This window comes from Cebus imitator, unplaced genomic scaffold (assembly GCF_001604975.1).
Source record: "Cebus imitator isolate Cc_AM_T3 unplaced genomic scaffold, Cebus_imitator-1.0 Scaffold255, whole genome shotgun sequence".
Classification (NCBI taxonomy): domain Eukaryota; kingdom Metazoa; phylum Chordata; class Mammalia; order Primates; family Cebidae; genus Cebus; species Cebus imitator.
The window spans coordinates 841,998-862,043 of NW_016107570.1; the positions used below are offsets into that span (position 1 = coordinate 841,998).

The window sequence follows — 20,046 nt, forward strand, 5'->3', positions numbered from 1 at the left end:
AAAAAAGATAAAAGCTTTCCATAATGGTAAGGGATCATTGCAACAAGAAGAGCTAACTATCCCAAATATAAATGCATCAAATACAGGAGCACCCGGATTCATAAAGCAAGTTCTTAGAGACCCACAAAGAGACTCAGACTCTCAGACAATAATAGTGGGAGACTTTAACACCCCACTGTCAATATTAGATCAATGAGATGGAAAATTAAAAAGGATATCAGGACTTTGAACTCAGGTCTGGACCAAGAGAACCTAATAGACATCCACAGAATCTCCACCCTGAATCAACAGAGTATACATTCTTCTCAGCACCACATAGTGCTTATTCTAAAATAGACCACATAATTAGAAGTAAAACATTCCTCAGCAAATGCAAAAGAACAAAAATCATAACAAACAGTCTCTCAGACCACAGTGCAATCAAATTAGAACTCAGGATTAAGAAACTCACTCAAAACCACACAACAACATGGACACTGAACAATGTGTTCCTGAATGACTACTGGGTAAATAACACAATTAAGGCAGAAATAAATGAGTTCTTTTAAATCAATGAGAACAAAGACATAACATACTAGAGTCTCTGGGACACAGCTAAAGCAGTGTTTAGAGGAAAATTTATAGCACTAAAATGCCCTCAGGAGAAAGCAGGAAAGATCTAAAATTGACACCTTAACATGTAATTAAAATAACTAGAGAAATAAGAGCAAACAAATTCAAAAGCTAGCAGAAAACAAGAAATAACTAAGATCAGAGCAGAACTGAAGGAGGCAGAGACATGAAACAATCTGATCTGTAACGAACCTGACAAAAACACGCAATGGGGAAAGGATTCCCTATTTAATAAACAGTATTGGGAAAACTGGCTAGCCATATGCAGATAGCTAAAATTGGACCCCTTCCTTATACCTTATACAAAAATTAACTCAAGATGGATTAAATATTTAAACGTAAGACCTAAAATCATAAAAACCCTAGAGGAGAATCTAGGCAATACCATTCAGGACATAGGCATGGGCAAAGACTGCATGACTAAAACACCAAAAGCAATGGCAACAAAAGCCAAAACTGACAAATGGGATCTCATTAAACTAAAGAGCTTCTGCATAGCAAAAGAAACTATCATCAGAATGAACCAGCAACCTACAGAATGGGAGAAAATTTGTGCAATCTATGCATCTGACAAAGGGCTAATATCCAGAATCTACAAGGAACTTAAACAAATTTACAAGACAAAAACAACCCCATCAAAAAGTGGGTGAAGTATATGAACAGACACTTCTCAAAAGAAGACATTTATGTGGCCAACAAACATATGAAAAAAAGCTCATCATCACTGGTCATTAGAGAAATGCAAATCAAAACCTCAATGAGATATCATCTCATGCCAGTTAGAATGGTGCTCATGAAAAAGTTAGGAAACAACAGATGCAGGAGAGGATATGGAGAAATAGAAAGGCTTTAACACTGTTGGTAGGAGTGTAAATTAGTTCAATCACTGTGGAAGACAGTGTGGTGATTCCTCAAGGATCTAGAACTAGAAATACCATTTGACCCAGCAATCCCATTATGGGGTATATACCCAAAGAAATATAAATCACTCGACTATAAAGACACATGCACAGGTATGTTTATTGCGGCACTTTCACAATAGCAAAGTCTTGGAACCAACCCAAATGCCCATTAATGTTAGACTGGATAAAGAAAATGTGGCACATATACACACTATGGAATACTATGCAGTCATAAAAAAGAATGAGTTCATGTCCTTTGCAGGGACATGGATGAAGCTGGAAGCCATCATTCTCAGCAAACTGACACTGAAACAGACAACCAAACACTGCAGGTTCTCACTCATAAGTAGGAGTTGAACAATGAGAACACATGGACATAGGGAAGGGAACATCACACACTGGTGCCTGTCGGGGGATGGGAGGCAAGGTGAGGGATAAGATTAGGAGAAATATCTCATGTGGATTATGGGTTGATGGGAGCAGCAAACCACCATGGCAAATGTACGCCTATGTAACCACCCTACATGTTGTGGACATATATCCCAGAACTTAAGGTATAATACAAATAAATAAATAAATATCATAAAGGAAAAAAAAAAAGAATAAAGTTTGTGTGATACATGCTATCAAAACAAAAAATTAATACTTATATTGAAAGCCATAAATATTATTTAATATGGACTATAATAAGGTACTATTCTGCTATTCACTTCAAACACCCATCTTTTGAATATGGCAAGTAACTAGGGAAATATCAAAAGTTCCAGTATTACTTAGCTATATTTTCCAAATTCTCCACTACTCTTTGTGTGCAGACTTTTAACCAGATAAAATGATTCATATTACTTGACTTAATGTTATTACTCATGCCAAATATATTTCATAAAAAAGAGATCTGAGTGTATAGAGAATGGACAGGAAATTAGGAAGAAAGTAAAGTGATTTGAGAAGGGATTAGTTCTAATCATTTCGGTTTTTTGTTTTTTTTCTGGCAATAATTAAGAGACTTACTAGGCAACGGGTTATCATTAAAGCAAAAAACAAAGAAAATTCTAACCCACTCCATGAGATAGAATTGAATAAAAGCATTTTTATAAAAATAATAGCCCACCAGAATCGAAATGTATGCAAATTGCAAAGCTAGTTGGAGGAATATGTGTGTGTGTGTGTGTGTGTGTGTGTGTGTGCGCGCGCGCGCGCGTTTGAACATACAAATATTGAGCCTTGGTGTCACAAGTCTTTCAAAAGAAGGGAGAAAGAAAAGGTGATGATTTGCTGACTAAGCAAGTCTATGCATAACATCAGGTACTATAATACCACCATTTAATAAAAGGAATTCATCATAAATGCTACTTAAAAGACAGTAAAGAGCCAACATACATGTTAGAGAATAATTAACTCCTATCAGGGACCTTAACTGAGAGACAGATACAGAGCTTAACCTGAGGGCAGCAATGCTTTCTCAGTGCCCCCACCCTCTGCCTCCCAATCCTTATGGCATCACTTTTCTTTGGCCTACAGTTTTTAAAAAGAAATCTAAGGAGAAAACACAGCAGTAAATAGAGGGAATATGACAGTGGATTAATGACAGCATACAGTGTTTTAAATAAAAGATTCTACAACAAATGAAGATATGGGATGTCCTGAAGCCCTCAGTTCTCATAACTTTTAGGACATTAGTAAATTTGTTACATGGCATTTCACAGGTACTGAGTTATAGGATTTTCGTCAATCACAATTTCTAGCCAGAAGCACCATCTTTTGTAAAGGGCTACATAGCAGAATTTTTGTTCTATTTTAGTTTTATTTTGCTTTTGTTTTGTGGGAAGTAGGATGAGAAAAATTCTTACTAAATTTTACTATATAGAAATCTTTATATATCATACAACACTCTCCACAAATATTTCTATGCACATTATTCAATAATTTTTATATTATCAGTCATTTTCCAAATTATTAAATATACATATGTAATACCAATTCAATGACTAGCATGTGTAGTCTATTGATCCAACTGATCCATTTTTGAGATATTAAGGGTTTTCTGCTTTGTTTACTGTTATAAACAATACTATGATGAACAGCTTCTTTGTATATGTTTTGGCTAATTTATCTCACTATACTTTAAAGTTAAATTCCTATAAGGGAAGAGAAAGTCTTCTGTTTTGTAAAGATAATTGGTGCTTTAGAAAGATAGTTCTTGCTGGTAGTGATGGGTGGGTTGTGGGAGAGAGAAGACTAAAGACTGAGAACCCCATAACCTAAACTCGGGCAGTGGTAATAGAATTGCAGATGAGGGAATGCAGAAAAGGTATTCACAAGACAGAATCCACAGGGTAGAGACTGATCCACGGGAGGCTGAGGAGAGATTCAAGGGGAAAGAAAAGTCACAGGTGGCCTGAAGGCTTCTAGCTGAACAACTGGGGAGTACATAATGAGATTCAAATTGAATTTGCTGAGTCTGAGGTGCCTTTAAGGCATCCTGGTAGAAATGGTCAATGGGCACAGTGGAAATACATAGCAACCCAGGACACAGACCCACATATTCATGATAAACACAAATCAGTCTGGTTTTACAGGAGTTCATAATATCAACCCTCCCAATTTTAAATAGTGTATGTGTGTGTGTTGTGTTGTGTGTTGTGGGATGGGGTTACGCAGAAAGTTTCTTTAATTATTGTCCAAAGTCACTGCAACTGATGTAAAAGCTCTGTAAAAACTCTCTGCTTTTTTTTTTAAACATTAATGCCTCAACCTAAAGAACAGCTTTAGTCTTATTTTAAACAATACTGATTTAAAATTGGCAAATTTAAAACTAGACTGAATATGAAACAAAAAATTATTGAAAAGTAACTATCAATCAATCCATCAATGCTCCCAGTGAAGAACAAACATCATCACAAGAATGCCCAATATTTTTGGTGTCTATTATATTTGGAAAAAGATTTACACAGGCATAAGACATTTGATTTTTAACATAACCTTGGAAGGCACACTAATTTTTATTGCTAATTTACAGATCTAAGGAAATTGAGGTTCCGAAAAGCTAAACAACTTTTTCTGTTGTTTCACAGCTGGGAAATGCCCAAATCGAAACTTGAGCCCTGGCTTGCTGACTCTGCGGCCAGAGTTCTTTCCCTCACCCTTCAGCGAGCTGCAACAAATTAATCAATAAATAACTTGTTATTGCCTTTCCTTTCTCTTCCTCCTCCTACTTCTAATCAAGATATTTTAAGTTTTGAATTCAAAATTTATCTCATTCTTATGGCAAAGTAGGTTTCAAGTCATCTCATGGAAATGTATACAAGTGCCTGCGTGCTACAATGGCTGAGTCAGAGCCCAGTGCTCTCAGGCAGTCCCCGCTGTGGAGACACAGCCTGCTGTCGCACTGGACAGAGAGAGCCTCAGCCCTGGCTGACTCACAGCCCTATGTCTGTCACTTGGCAGCTTTTTCCAGTAGCATATCCTTCCACTATCTTCTTCAGTCACCTTTCTCAACTGTATAAATCCTGCCTGATAAATATGTGTGCGATTCAAGCCCACACTGCTTTTTGGAACCTCATTCAATTGCTACCTCTTGCACACACACACAAAAATAATAATAAAGCCATTTTTGAGTGTGCTTCTTTCTTAATACTGTTCTCTAAAAATGTATCACAATGGCAGTATCATTCGTTAACTCCATGATTCAGATTTAAAGCAATTCCATATCTCTTTATTTGCCTCTTGTGTAGTCTGCACTCACCTTTGTTCTCAGAGATTTATAGACAATTTTCCCCATATAATGCTACTCAAAAGTCACGTTTATTTTTCAGGTTTTTTTAAAAGCTGAGTCTGACTTGAAAGCACTTTTTTACGGGTTCAGTTTCCTTACTCTTGAAGGTTAAAGTGACTTTCTTTGGCTTCCCAATTTATTTTAGAAAGCCATTATAACTGTGACAGAAGAAATCTAACCAAGATAGCACAGAAATATTCTGACCAAACTTAGTTTTTACTTTTGGTTAAAAGCTATTGCATGTTCGGTGCTACTTAAAAAAATAAAGTTTCATTGAGATATAATTGAAAGAAATAAACAGCATATATTTAAAGTGTACAATATGACAAGTACTGCAAATGTATACACCAGTGAGACCATCATCGCAAGCAAGGGAATGAACGTATCCATCACTCCCACACTGCCAACTTTCCGTGTGTTACATCAGAATCCCTCCTTTTCCTTTCTCTGCCATATTCTGGGAAGGAGACCGAATATTGCTAAAGCATCAAATTCTTCCCAGTTTTTCTCTAAATCTAACTTTAATAATAATCACAACAGGAGTCTTAAAAGTGAAAAAAACTGTCTTTTTAAAAGCACTTTAAAATGATATTTACAAATGAGGAAATAAGAAAAAGATGAACACATCAATATAAAACCAGGCAAAGTCCATAGGCAGAGAATGCTTATCCCCCTAAAAAGGCTAGTAAACAGAATGAAATCTAAATCTTACTAGCAATCAAATAAGTGACAATTAAAATTGAATATTCACTTACATTAATTTTTGGCAAAGATTTAGAAGACAATATGATGCTAAGAGTTTAAAGTAGGTTTTTGAAAGTAGACATTCACAGATTGCAGGGAAAAAGGACAGATTTACTTATAACTATTGCAATATTAAGTGTACATTATTTTTGATGTAGCAACTTGTCTAGAAATTAAAACTAAAGAAACAGTCAAATGAACAGCAACATCTTAGGAGCAATATAAATGTCTGTCAGTAAATTGGTTAACTATATAATGGTTCATTTATATAAAGAAATCATCAGAGGCCATTCGAATGGTAACATTTATCTGAATGAATTAAGTGAAAAGGAAAAGAGTGAAAGAAAAGGAAATATGTATAAAACAATTTCTTTTCTTTTGTATACAAAAATAATCCAGTGTGTTTTTCAGGTATAGGAAGAACTCAGGAAAAAACTATGTAAAATTTAAGTAAAGTTTTCTCTGGGAATGGGAACAGAACAGTTTTCACCTTTTACTGTCTGCATATTTTACTAAAAAATATTTACTACTTTTAAAATTTCGAAAGTTTTCATTTCATAACAATATGCATATATTCTTATTACATTTGTGTAGTTTTCTATGTCCCTCTAAACATATGCACTAACATGGTTTGGCTCTGCATCCCCACCCAAATTTCATCTTGAATTATACTCCAATAATTCCCATGTGTTGTGGGTGGGACTCAGTAGGAGATCATTTGAATCATGGGCCAGTTTCCCCCATACTATTCTCATGGTAGTGAATAAGTCTCACGAGATCTGATGGTTTTATCAGGGGTTTCTGCTTTTGCATCTTCCTCATTTTCTCTTGCCACTACCATGTGGAAGTGCCTTTCAACTTTTGCCATGATTCTGAGGCCTCCCCAGCCACGTGGAGCTGCAAATCCAATTAAACCTCTTTTTCTTCCCAGTCTCAGGTATGCTTTTATCAGCAGCGTGAAAACAGACTAATGCATGCACTAAGAACAAAATTCTAAAAAATCTACTACAAAATGTTAGAGTCATTCTATAACCACAAGAAGTCTTGTAAAAAAAGAAATCTGTTCATCTGATTTTTCTAATTTTCATACAATTATTTGTTATAAGCTGTATAACAAAATATTTCGAATAAACTCCTTCTGTTTGAGTAAAATCAATATAAAACTTACTTAAATAGTATAAAATAGTTGATCTCCACAATTTTTTTTCCAAAGCTGACAATAATAATGAAGTAAATACAGTCACTAGGGAGACTTCTGCTTCTTGTCTAAAGGAGCCAGGTTTATGCTTGCTCATGAAAGAATGGCAAAACTGGACAAAGTGAATGAAACAACAGTTTTCAGACCTTAGGCAACAGTTAGCTTAGCATGGCGATTATAGAAAAGGAATGCAATGAGATGACACCAATGGTTGCCCCAGTATATAATGCTGGACCTGGAGCGTTTCCAGGTCTCAACATAAGAAGAGGGTGTCCCTCACTGATCCCAAAAGTCTCCCTAAGTTGAAGAGATGGAGCTGAGAATTCAGGGAGGTCAAGGTAGCTAGAATTTGCTGAACAGAGTGACAGAGAGGAGAAAGTGCCCCTGAGAGAGAACTCAGGGACATACAGGTCCCCTCTCGAGGTTTCAGCTGAGTATTGATGAGCCTGGGGAAGGTGAGAGTTCTGGGAAAAGGCTGGAGGAAGGAATGACAAAGACACAAGAGGAAATGTTTGGGGGTAATATATACATGAGTGCTATCTCAGTTTGGGTAATTTTGATATGTATACTTATGTCAAAATTTACTAAATTGTATACTTCACATGTAGGTTATTTTATATATATGTATATATTTTTTTCCAGTGGAGTTTTAAAAATAATTTTCTAAAGACAAAAATGTATGGTGAAAATGAACTGATGGAATAGGATAATACTCAAATTAACCCTTTGTGTTAGCACAGCACAATTAGCATTGATTTACATTTACACCTCTTCACGTTGACAAAAAAGCAAGGACACTATCAAAAATGCCTATATAATTTGTATACAAATGTGGCAAATTACTTTGAAAAATATTGGAAATTTTCCCTACTGGATTAAAGTTTTCCTAACATGTGACTTTTATCATGGCCTATTACCCTAAGAATTATAATTCACTAATAACACATAAGGCCATAGACCTGGATCTGCCCCCTCCCTCAATATAAATAATACTCAACATTTTTAGACGGTATATAAATGTTACACACTTCAAGAAGAGAAGTATGCCAAGAGAGATGTAATAATGTATGAGATGGCATCTAGGGAATTTAGAACAAGCCTTGGTTTAAATGAACATTAAGGGCTTAAGTGCTATTCTTCTGGTAAGACATTTACAGGAGAACAGGAAAGCCAGGTGACCATATTCTATAGGGCAGGCCTGAGCTTTATCTATTTCGTGGTTGGATGTTGCACGTTCTCTGAATCAGCAAATCGTCAGTGGGAAAAATTTATCTATATTGACTGCTCTCAACCAGCTTATTTAAGATAAAATAGTACCTTGGCAGCCATCTGAGGAGATTTTTTGGTACTGCATGGGTCTAAGTAATGTATTATTGATCTGCAGTTAAACTGATCTGAAGGTCAGACTTCTAGGATTTCTCTCAGTCTCACATTCTGAATCCATTGTTGTCTTTTAGGAATGGCTATATCAGAGGTTCCTGATTCATCTTTAGGCAGAACAACAGGAGCAAATCTGGTATTACAGTATGTGGGCTGCAAATATAACAAAATTAATGCCTCTATATTTTGTTGTACAGATTGTTCCTGAATTATGGTCCCACGGTCATGCTGCATTGCTCACTGGAAGTTTCTATAATGAGAATTTAAATAACCCACTTGTTTACACTGGAACTTAGTTCATAGGTTCTCATCATCATTTATTTCAGGCTTTTCAGGTGAAATATCCTGCCTATTTCAGCTTACAGCATTTTTATTTCTTATGCAAACATGTGCGTATGTGCGTGTGTGTTTTAATAAATAAAATAACAAATTCTCAGCTTCTTGAGGACTATGCCAAAAAGCCTAAAGGACAATCCAGATTACAAATAGCACATTCTGTTCAGTGAATTGGGTTTTCATCCCATTATCAGACAATGCCATTTGGTTCTTTAAAATAAATCAAGGGGAATATTTCACAAGAAAGAGATTACTTCTTCCTATGCAAGTCAAAAATTGGAAAATAAATGAACACTTGAAGCCTACTGGAGCCCTCCTGTTTTCTCCCCAAAAAGATTACACTAGTCAAGGACTGGAGTGATTTAAAGAAATAGTGTCATGTGTGAATTATTGGCTATCAAAAAGAACCTGTGGAAGAGACTTCATAAAAATAACGTCTAAGAAAAATCCCTTGAGAAATGGTGCTGAACTCTAGGAAAAAAAAAAAAAAAAAAAAAAAAAGAACTATTTCTGTTTAACTGTAAGGACAACTTCTTTGTTTCCTTAGCCAAACAGAGTTCTTGTGGTCTAGAAATGTTTCTGTCTACTACAGAGGTGGAATTACTGTGAGGCTAGGAAGGGTGAAGCTTCAGGGCCTCTCACTTGCATAAACACTTTTCTAAGGCATTGGAAAAGGCTCTAGGGGTGGGTTGGCATGCTCCTTCGCTTTTGGAATTTTGCGTGAGTGAGATATTTTAACTGCAGAAGTTTAAGATCAATGTCTACATATTAATTTTGCCTCTATCATGCTTTCCCTTTGGGTTAGGTGGCATTGGGTGACTGTGGTCTGCTTCGGGATCTGGCTAATTGGAAACTGTTAAAGATACACTTAGTTTCCGTTTGATGTGATAACATTCTTGTGGTTCTCAGTCTCTTCCATGTACCCTTAGGTTCTTGCTGGCTGTCCAGATGTAGCTTCCACGAACACTCATGATTACCATGGTGCTGGCAACATGAAAGTGCAAGCCTACAGATCACTGCAAAATCAATGTGCCCAGAGCTTCAGGCAACACAAAGTTGTGTGGAGTGAAGGAGACACAATGTTCAAAACTTATAAAGCCAGGAGCTGGTCTTTGAAAATTCTTCCAAATCTTACAGTTCACAGATGAAAGACATTTGATAGAGTTATTTCCCGTTTCATCATAGTCCTAAGAATGTATATGAAATCACAAATAACAAATTGAGAAAATTGATGCAACTTTTCTAAACTAACAGTAACAAAATGACAGATTATAATCAATCATACTAGAGAAAAGACTGCATTATCTTATTATTCTCAACACAGAAAACGTAACAGAACTATGTCAAATGAGGAGGCAATCAGAGAATAAACAGCAGTTTATATAGAGCCAAAACTATAGACCCAAAAAAATCACAGAAATGCGTCAAGCAATTTTCTAAAAATTAATTTTATAAGTTTTGTTATCCTTGCAGAATTTGTCAGCATTAATTTTATAATCTGTTGTGATTTATTTTTATGTTCTAAATAAATATTCAATCACTACATTCAATAGATTATTCCAGTGATGTGTCCATTTCTCTTAAAAGGGACTCCTAGAGCTGTGCAACACCTCAGGTGCCATAAAACCTGGACCCACTCCTTGTCAATTACCATATCTTCCCTGGGATATGAAGAGGCAACTTCCTCTATATTATGACTAAGTAATAAAATGGATATAAATCTATTAGCTGAACTACAAATTGTGATATTCAGCATTTCAAGGGACTGATTCTGTTGGATATCCAGAAATACAAATAGGCCAAATCCTATGAACAGTTAATCAACTGATAAAAGAATACTGTATCTTTTTCTTGATTATACTAAAAATTTTAAATATCATATTCCTTATACAACATTTTGAATTTAATTTGCCTTTTAAGTGTTGGTTGTTTATGCATAGCTCTCCAAAAATACGTTTTTAAATATCTTTATATATAAAACGAAGTTTTAGTCCTTAACGTACGGCAAGTGTTTTGAAACTCACAAACATATAAGCTGGCAATGACATCGTGATAGGCTTTGTGCATTTCTTACCAAAAGTGATGAAGTTTGTAGACAATATATTTCACAAGTCTGTCATACTTGTTCAGCTCCATAATCTTTACTACAAAATGCACATAATCTGGCATATTCACAGCCTTCAAGTGGAAATGGAAGCTTTCATTAAGTTCAGCAAATTATACGACTCACACATGACAAAGGAGAGACCACAGAGCTGGTGTACAATTTTTGTTTAATAATTTATATGTGAATATTGGTAAACTAAAGCCAAATATAAAAAGAAAACATACCATCAATGAAATCTTCAGATAATAAAAATAAGACTGTTATTTTAAAACTGTAAATTTCAATACACTGAGTTCTGTGTAATCCATGGTAATATTTCCTATCTTTCTTTATACATTATTCATACATACACATTTTAAATTTATTTTTAAAAATAAGAGATTTTCAAAGTTTTTTGTAAAAATTAAAAGTGATTAATAATTTTAAGTATACCTACACCTGTTCAAATAAAATGTACCTATACCTGTTTAGTAAAATGTTCACGTTATGATACACTTTAAATAACTAAAATTCATCTTGAGCTGTATCTTCTACCACATCATTTACATGTGCAGGGGATAACTGCAGATAAGACTGAAGAAGGCTGAAGGCTGAAGGTTTACAGAGAAAAATGTTTTTGATATTTCCAATTGTGAAAACATTTTAAAGTATTCTGAAGAAAAAGGTAAAATTGTACATATGTGTTCAAATTTAAAACCCAATATTCTACAAATAAAGATCTGAATTAAAATTAACTTAGAAAGTAATTTTGTCTTATGAGATGACTGAATGGAACTGTTAAACATATAACTTATTCATATGATTTTATTTTTATATATCTTTTCAGGAAAATGTATATGTAAAATGAAGTAGAACTAAATTAGTGATTCTTAACCCAGAATCAGTACACTGTAATAGAAATATGAATGTGATTCCAGTGGTATACGTAACTCTAAATACAAATTCTCAATTCTCTGTGTGATTATATGTATATGTAGAGTTTCCATAAGAGCTCTGCTAGATCTACTTAGACTTTTGAGGATTACAGAACTTCTAATAGAATAAAATACATAAACCATTTGGAAAATCAATTTCACTAAGAAAAAAAAAAAGAAATGAAGTTCTAATTGTGTTGGTAATGTCCCAGTCCCACCCACACATCACAAGATAGGGAGTAAAAGAAATTCCAAGAAGGATTTGATAATTTCAAGGAACAAAGTGCTCAGAAGATATATTCACTGAACAATTCCCCAAGCGCTCATGTGTGAGCAATTCGAAAATTCTAAAAATACTCTTCAGTGACAGCTCAGTAGTTCTTCAAAATATGAGATTGAAAAACAAGGCCTTTTTTCCAAGCCACACTCTTAGATATGGTTAACATTTTCATTACACAATAACTTTAAAGAGTTTTTGAGCCTATGGATACCTTAGTAACCAAAACACTATGAATGTGAGCTTTTGCAGTCATTAAAGAATAAAGAGGATGACTAATTATCAATTTAAGGTTATGAAAACTATCTTGAATATAAATGACTAACCACAGTAACTGATAGGCCACATTTGGACCAACACTGACAGCAAGTTTCTTGTGAAGTCTGCTGGTCAAGTTATCAAATCAGAGGTGCAGCAAGACAAGAAAATTCTCAAAAATGTTTCCACAAGAAGACTCCTTGAAGTAATTTAGGCATCTAATCCCAAACAGAAAAGGTTTAATGGAGGAAATTATTGGTGTTTTCACTTGTATTATCAAGGCAAAGAAAGATTATTACAATTATCTTGTATCTTTCTAGCAACATGCCTCACAGCAAAAGGGAGGAAGTGGCAGGGAAACAATTCAATATTAAAAAAAAAAAACATTTTTCTAAAAATGAGTCCTAGGCAACAAGGAAAGAGCTTGTCTTAGAAGTTGATGTTCTCTCATGAAAAGGCAATTTTAAGCATCAAGAATGTTCTGAGATGGATTTCTACGCCGAGTGGGAAGTTGGATTCTTATATATAGGAAATCCCTGTCAGTACTTAAATTCTCTGATTCTACGATTTATTAAGAATAGCCACTTGCGACTACATAGGACACAACCTGAAAAGAGGGCAGCTGCCTAAGAAACACCCTTGGTTATAAGTGAATGCCAAATGTAAGGTAAAGACACAGAGAGGTCATTAGAAAGGAAGTTGTATACAAAATACAAGATTTTACTGCCTTGGTGATTTTTTAACCACAGCCAAGTTACTTTAGTCTCTGAGAAGATAAGAGGAAGAGAATAAAGCTCTTCAAGGCAAACAGCATGATATAAATCCAAAGCATTTTCATACTTTGGGAACGTGCTTGCTTATAGAAGTGTGAGCCGGGGGAGGAATCTTAGGTGATAAGAAAAAGACGTCAGCAGGGCAGAGTGGTGAATGGCCTTCAAGATAAGGATAAGTAATTGAAATTGGTTAGGAAAGCAATAGGGAGCCAGAAGAAGGAATTGAAATGATGAGTAATGGGAAGCTAGATTAGAAAAGCTGGACCGATTAGCTTGGGAGGCAGGATTTTGAAATGATTAGAGATGGGAATGGCCAAAGGGGAGATGGTAGAATCCAGATAGGAAACCAAAAGACAAGGATGGATAGACCTATTCCTGAAACAGGAACAGTACCTTCATGAGGCCCCAGACAAGCAGTTTGTAAGAACAAAAATGGGGCCTTTACTGAAGCTTGGGCATTATAGAACACAACCTAGGATGGCATGCCTACACGTCACTCTTGCTTGGTATCCATCAGGAAATGTTTGTTGCATGAATGAAGAAAAAAACATAGTACTGTTCTTAAGTAAAATAATCATTTAAAATCACCACTTTGGGAAACAACAATCAACAACTAGATTGTTAAAATGTGGACAGTTTATGAACTTTTTTTTTTTCTTAGCAACAACCCAATGTCCCTGTAGCATTTCTTCAGAACTGCTTAGACTTTTGTGTACAAGTAAAAGAAAAAGAGCATCAATTCTTAAGGTCTAAGCCTGAAAATAAAAATTCTTTACTTTGAATTTGTTTTCAATGTAGAAAAGGTTTACATGAAAAATACAGGCAGGCTAATATTGCAAACAACATGTAATTTCAAAGAGGAAAAATATTCAGCACTTTCCCTCCCACTTTTAAAATTAGATTCAGCAACATGATTAACTTTTACCCACATGTTTTCAGAACTAAGATGAATAAATTAGAGGGTGGTTCAATTTAAAACACTTTTTCCTTTCAGTAAATCTAACGTTTATGGTAGTCAATAAAAGAATTGCTCTTATAGTCACAGAAAAGCCTCAGAAGCTCTTCTAATTCTTGTATTCTGTTGATTGATGCAAATTATCTCTACAGGGAATTAATTTTAATAGTTCATAAAATGAGGAGGCTGAAGATGCAGAAATCAGTGCCTTGAGTTATCTTTGTATGTCTGCAAGGGCTAACTCTGAACTGCGCTGTATAGCCAGCAATGACAAGTATCCTGAATTGACTGAGGAACAATCTGAAAAAAATTCACTGGAATCTTAAAAGACTCAGCAGCCTTTAGCCAATATCCTTTCCTTAAGTGGGATTTAAGTGACACTTCCAAGTGTCTTATTGAAAAAAATAAGTAAACATAACTTTAAATGCCTAAGATTTTTGGTAAGTAATATCTACCATGTTTAACATTACAGTCGATTTTATTGTAGCAGCTTGATAAAAGATCAATACTTGTTTATTAATGTTGCAGTTTTTATAAAGTGCTATTTTTATACATTAGTTAATAAACTTTTATTTTATAAAAATAATGGTTAAAGAGAGCAAAACTTTTCAAATCTATGTACTGTTTCATTTTTTCTCAACTTCTAATAAAGATATATAGATACTTTATGTCATATTTAGTGCCTGCTCAATAAATTGTTCATTTTTCTTTTCTTTAATACAGAATGAAAAAGTAATTTTATCTGGACCTTCCTTCCAAAATACTATTTGGCTGACAGAATGCTAGTCTTACATAGACAGGGAAGGTCCCGGGGAGTACTCCGGTCATTCAATATAAAAACTAATTTTCCATGGAAAATATTAATAATTATAATTGTTGAGTGTAATAACAATCCATATCTGATATTAAAAGAATAGTTGAGTTTTATGGAAATGATTATTTCCTTTCCTTCCTTATGATAACTAATGGCCTAATTTCTAAAAGTATTTTTGGAGACGTACTAGGTTAGGGGTCAGAAAGAAATAAACAAAGATAGAATAAAAGAAGGAAGGAATCTAACCACATGGCATTTCTCAATGCCTCCTGGTTCCAAAATATAGCATCATTTGTGCGGAAGATGTGAAGATTCCCCTCCAAGAATGAGACTCATTTTCCTAGGTTCCGCAAGTATTCTCAGCTGTCAGCCCTCTTTGCAAAGTGCCTTAGCTAAAGAACACCACTTTGTTCCAGCATCTACCTTCAAGTGACCAGGGATACAAAGGCCTAACCCTCTCACTCAAATTTAGGACAACTCTCAAGGGCATGCCAGCTTCAGAACTCTCTATTGGCTCTGCTAAGGCCTTCCTCAAGACTGCATTGCAGACCAACTTCTTCTTCTACACAGTCCCATGATTCTGCCTTCTTCCCTTCATTCCATAGGTGTTGGTCCCAAGAACAGTTTCAAATATGCCCCTTGCTACCGCATCTCTTCTTCCTTAGAGGCACTCTCCTTCTCTTGGAAACCTAATCTGTGAACCAGTCACTGAGAACATTGAAAGTACACCATTATTCTCTGCCTATGGCCATTTATTCTTTACAATTATTTACTATTAAAATTAAGCTACTAAAAAAAATGAACCTTAGACAAATTTTCACTTCTCCATATTTCCCCTTATGCACATCTATCTCCTTTGATAGAACGCCGCATAAGCATTCCCACATATCAGCCTAGATTCTTTGATTGCCCAATATGTTTGTGTTGTGTGCTCTGGATGTGTAATGATAAGCATGTGGAGTACGCTAAGAGAACTTGACCCTGGAAAACATACAAAACTTTCATAGCTGATATTGACATCTATTTAAAACAGATATCAATGTTAATATAATTAAGAGGTGTGCATTTCACTGTGCCTTTTAAAATTTCCTTATGAGTGCATATTTGTTTGAGAGATCTCAAGGCTTTATAGTTTAGGCATTTTTTTCCCCCAGAAGAGCAATTATAAAACCTTGTCTCCTCAACCATTCTTCAAATCTCAATACTTTCACCACTTGGAACTCAGGAAACACTCATTTTAACACTCAATTCAGATCTTATTGCATGGTCTTTTTTTTTAAATTCCATCATGCAAACTGTCAGAAATATAAATGCAATTAACATAGGACTGATAAAATGCTGAATTCTTTTATTTAGCAAGCCAGTGATTCTCTCCATGCCAAGTATCTTAGTATTTCACAGCATATAAACTGAACTCATCCAACTGTTTGATTATGCAAAACAAATCCATTGATATTTAATAATAGTAATTAGAATTTAAGTGTCACATTCCAGAAATATTTCCATGCCAAAAAAAAATACTTTACAGAAATACTAATTTTTTAAACAGAAAGATGTCATCCAACATTTCAAAACTGAAAGTTGTAAAATACAACTATTGGTCAGGTCTACGTAGCTGCACATTGAACTGACTATTCTTCAAATCATGTTAGCAAAATAATGTGTGGGGTTTTTTGTTTTGTTTGTTTCTGTTTTTGTTCGGAACAGTCTCACTCTGTCTCCCAGGTTGGAGTACAGTGGCATAATCTCTGCTCACTGCAAGCTCCTTCAAGCGATTCTCCTGCCTTAGCCTCCTGAGTAGCTGGGACCACAGGCACCTGCCACCACACCCAGTTAATTTTTGTATTTTTAGTAGAGATGGGGTTTTACCATGCCCTGCCCAGCAAAAAAAAAAAGTTTTGAAGGGCAGTAATTTTATGTGAGACTGTAATATGACTAAATTCCTGAGAGATCATTTGAATCCATCATGGTGAAAGTGATGCTTATATACAGAAGCTGGGTGTGATGTAAAGAAACAATAAGCAGGACATACTACCTGTAGGACTGCAGATTCAGTGACAAGACAAAGAAACAAGAAAGAGGCAGAGAATTCATACTTCAAAACACTTCCTATTAGTAATTATTACACAGAGGATTTGTCTCAATTCTGCACTTGCCCAGTTTATTCTCAGAAAATACTTCAAAATTATGAAATTAGAACAGCTACTTCAAATGCACACTTAACTATAATTCTAAATTAAGTCATTATAATATCTATTTATGAGGGGGGAAGGTGGAAAGAGTGGAAAGGGAGAAAGAGGAGGGAAAAATAGGGGAGAAGAAGAAGGGAAGGGAGAGAAGGGGAGAGGGGAGAAGAGGGAGGGGAGGGAAAGAGCAGAGGGAAGGCCAGGTGCAGTGGCTCACACGTATAATCCTAGCACTTTGAGAGGTCAAGGCCTGCGGATCCCTTAAGCCCAGGAGTCCAAGACCAGCTTGGCAACATAGCGAAACCCCATCTCTACAAAAAATACAAAAATTAGGCAGGCGTGGTACTATGCACTTGTATTCCCAGATACTCTGGGGACTGAGGTGGGAGAATGGGTTAAGCCCAAGAGACAGAGGTTGCAGTGAGCTGTGATACTGCTATTGCATTCAGCCTGGGCGACAGAGCCAGATCAAGTCTCATAACCAAATAAATAAAAACGGGAAAGGGGAACAGGAGAGCAGGGGAGGGGAAGAGAGGACAGGGAAGAATAAAATAACAATGACTCTTATCACCTAGCATTTTTCAGTGCTTGCTGGTTCCAGACTATATTACCATTACTGTACACAAAAAAGTTGAGAGTTACTCATCTATTCCCTGCTCCTGGTCATTTGTCCTTGACAAAAGCATCAGTTTACAGACAGACTTTGTGGTTTGAGGAACTTTGTTAGCACAATTGCCTCCCATCCTATCTGTAGGTGTTGATTTGTATCAGGAAGGCCATGATTGGTTTCTCCCAAACTATTGGTCCAATAAATGAGGAGGGGGTCACTACTTAGGAAAATTGTTTTAGATTTTGTTTTAACACCTTTACAGAGATATAATTCAAATGCCACACTGATCTGCCCATTTAAAATGTACAATTCGTTGACATTAGTGTATTCACAGAGTTGTGCCTCCATTAACACATTTAGAATATTTTCATTACACCCCCAAAACATCTCACACCCTTTGGCCATCAACCTTCAATCCTCCATATTCCCTCCAACCCCAAGCAATCACTAATCTACTACAGATTTGTCTACGGTGAACATTTCACATAAATGGAATCATGAGATGTCATTCTGGCTTCTTTCACTTAGCATGTTTTCAAGGTTTAAACATGTAATCTCATGCATTAATACTGAATTCTTTTTTATTGTTGAATAATATTCCATTGTATGAATACACCACATTTGTTTGTCTATTCATCAGTTGATGGATATTTGGATTGTTTCCACTTTTTACCTATTAAGAATAATGTTGCTGTGAACATTTGTGTACATGTTTTCAATTCTTTTGGGCATATACCTAGAAGTAGAATTGCTGGATCACATGGTAACTCTGTGTTTAACAATCTGAGGACTGTGATGCGCTATGTTTTTTTCAACCATTGACATATATCTAAAAAAATAATGCTCTGAAAAAAATTAATGCCAAATTCTGTCAGTATTGGTTCAGTTTGCTGCCATACATCTTTGACCAAAGCTCCTAGTTAAAATTGTCTTAGTTGTTTAATGAATTAACACTGTAAGAGTTTGATGTGCAAAAGAGATTCATTAGACAGTCTTTCTTATTGATACAATGTTCCATATATTGCCAATAAAAATTGATCTAAAAATTCCTTGAAGGTAGAAGCACTTAATGGTAAGTTCCTCACTGCAATATCCTTAGTGTGTTTTGTTGTTCTGGAACTTTAATATAAAATGTAATATTGGAAAATGCCACTACTAATAAAAATATGCAATATATTACATCTATGTAATGGTTTACATTTTATCAGTAACTCCAACCTGAACATACTCACTTAACCCTTAGAGCAGTCATTTCCAACTTGCTTTACTTTGTTGTTGTTCTGTTTTGTTTTATTTTAGGCATTTAGCAGCCTGAAGCGATGGTTTTTAGTTTCTGTCTCTGTTGATAAATGAAAAGAGGATGAAGAAGGAGCTTCTCTGGCCCAACCAGAAACAGAAACTAAGAATTCATGACTGTATTCTCTCCTTGGACACCCCCACAATCTCTCTTAGAGAATTTAAGTTAAAACTTCTCTTCCAGAAATCATAAAATTAAGATTTAAGCAGGCAAAGAAGCTTCCAAATATTGAATAGTTACACAGCTGGCTGGAACTTGATACCCCAAAGTTCAAGTCTAGATCACTTTAAGTTATATCTGTTCTAGGAGTTAAAGGAAGAGTGCCCCACTATGTTCATTTGTCCAGTCTCCGCTCTCACCTTTCCTTTCTACTTCCGCCCTCTCCCTACACACACAATACTCAAGCCACATACTGAACTCATGCATCTGAATATATAGCACATGCACACATATACTTCACATGTTTTCTACATACCACACAGATGTACATGCCTCATATACAACCACCTCACAGATGCACACAACACCCCACATCTAGACACCTCACACACAGCAGTCACAAAAAAATCTCATGCACATGACATTCAAATATACACACATTACACACAAACTTCACATACATATTCCCATCTTATACACACATACAATCAACTCACATATATACACGTTCTTACAAGGGAAGAAAAGTTGTGAGTTTGCAACATCAGATTACAAGGTATTGGACCACGTTTTCTAGGGAGGGGAAGTAATGTGACAAGGACACTTGTCCAAATCTCTCTTAACCTTCCATTCTCTAGTGCTGGTCAGGGAAGTGGAGCCAAGATATGCCACCTCTCATATAAGAAAGCATCCCTTGAGTCCATACATCAACTGGCTGACCAGAAGGCAGTTATAGCCAAAGATATGGA

The 20,046-nt window shown here is 35.5% G+C and overlaps 1 protein-coding gene and 1 long non-coding RNA gene across 6 annotated transcripts in view; one reads left to right on the forward strand and one right to left on the reverse strand.

The window, feature by feature from the left end:
* PDE4D (phosphodiesterase 4D) overlaps nucleotides 1–20,046 on the reverse strand; it is a 1,550,946-nt gene that overhangs the window by 671,114 nt on the left and 859,786 nt on the right. The window lies entirely within an intron of this gene.
* On the forward strand, nucleotides 8,876–10,504 carry LOC119467037. Of its 2 annotated transcripts, none has more exons than XR_005195557.1 (2): nucleotides 8,876–9,631; nucleotides 9,877–10,504. It is a non-coding gene; the product is annotated as an uncharacterized LOC119467037 (long non-coding RNA). The 2 variants fall into 2 exon arrangements; XR_005195558.1 differs by having other exon boundaries at nucleotides 8,876–9,552.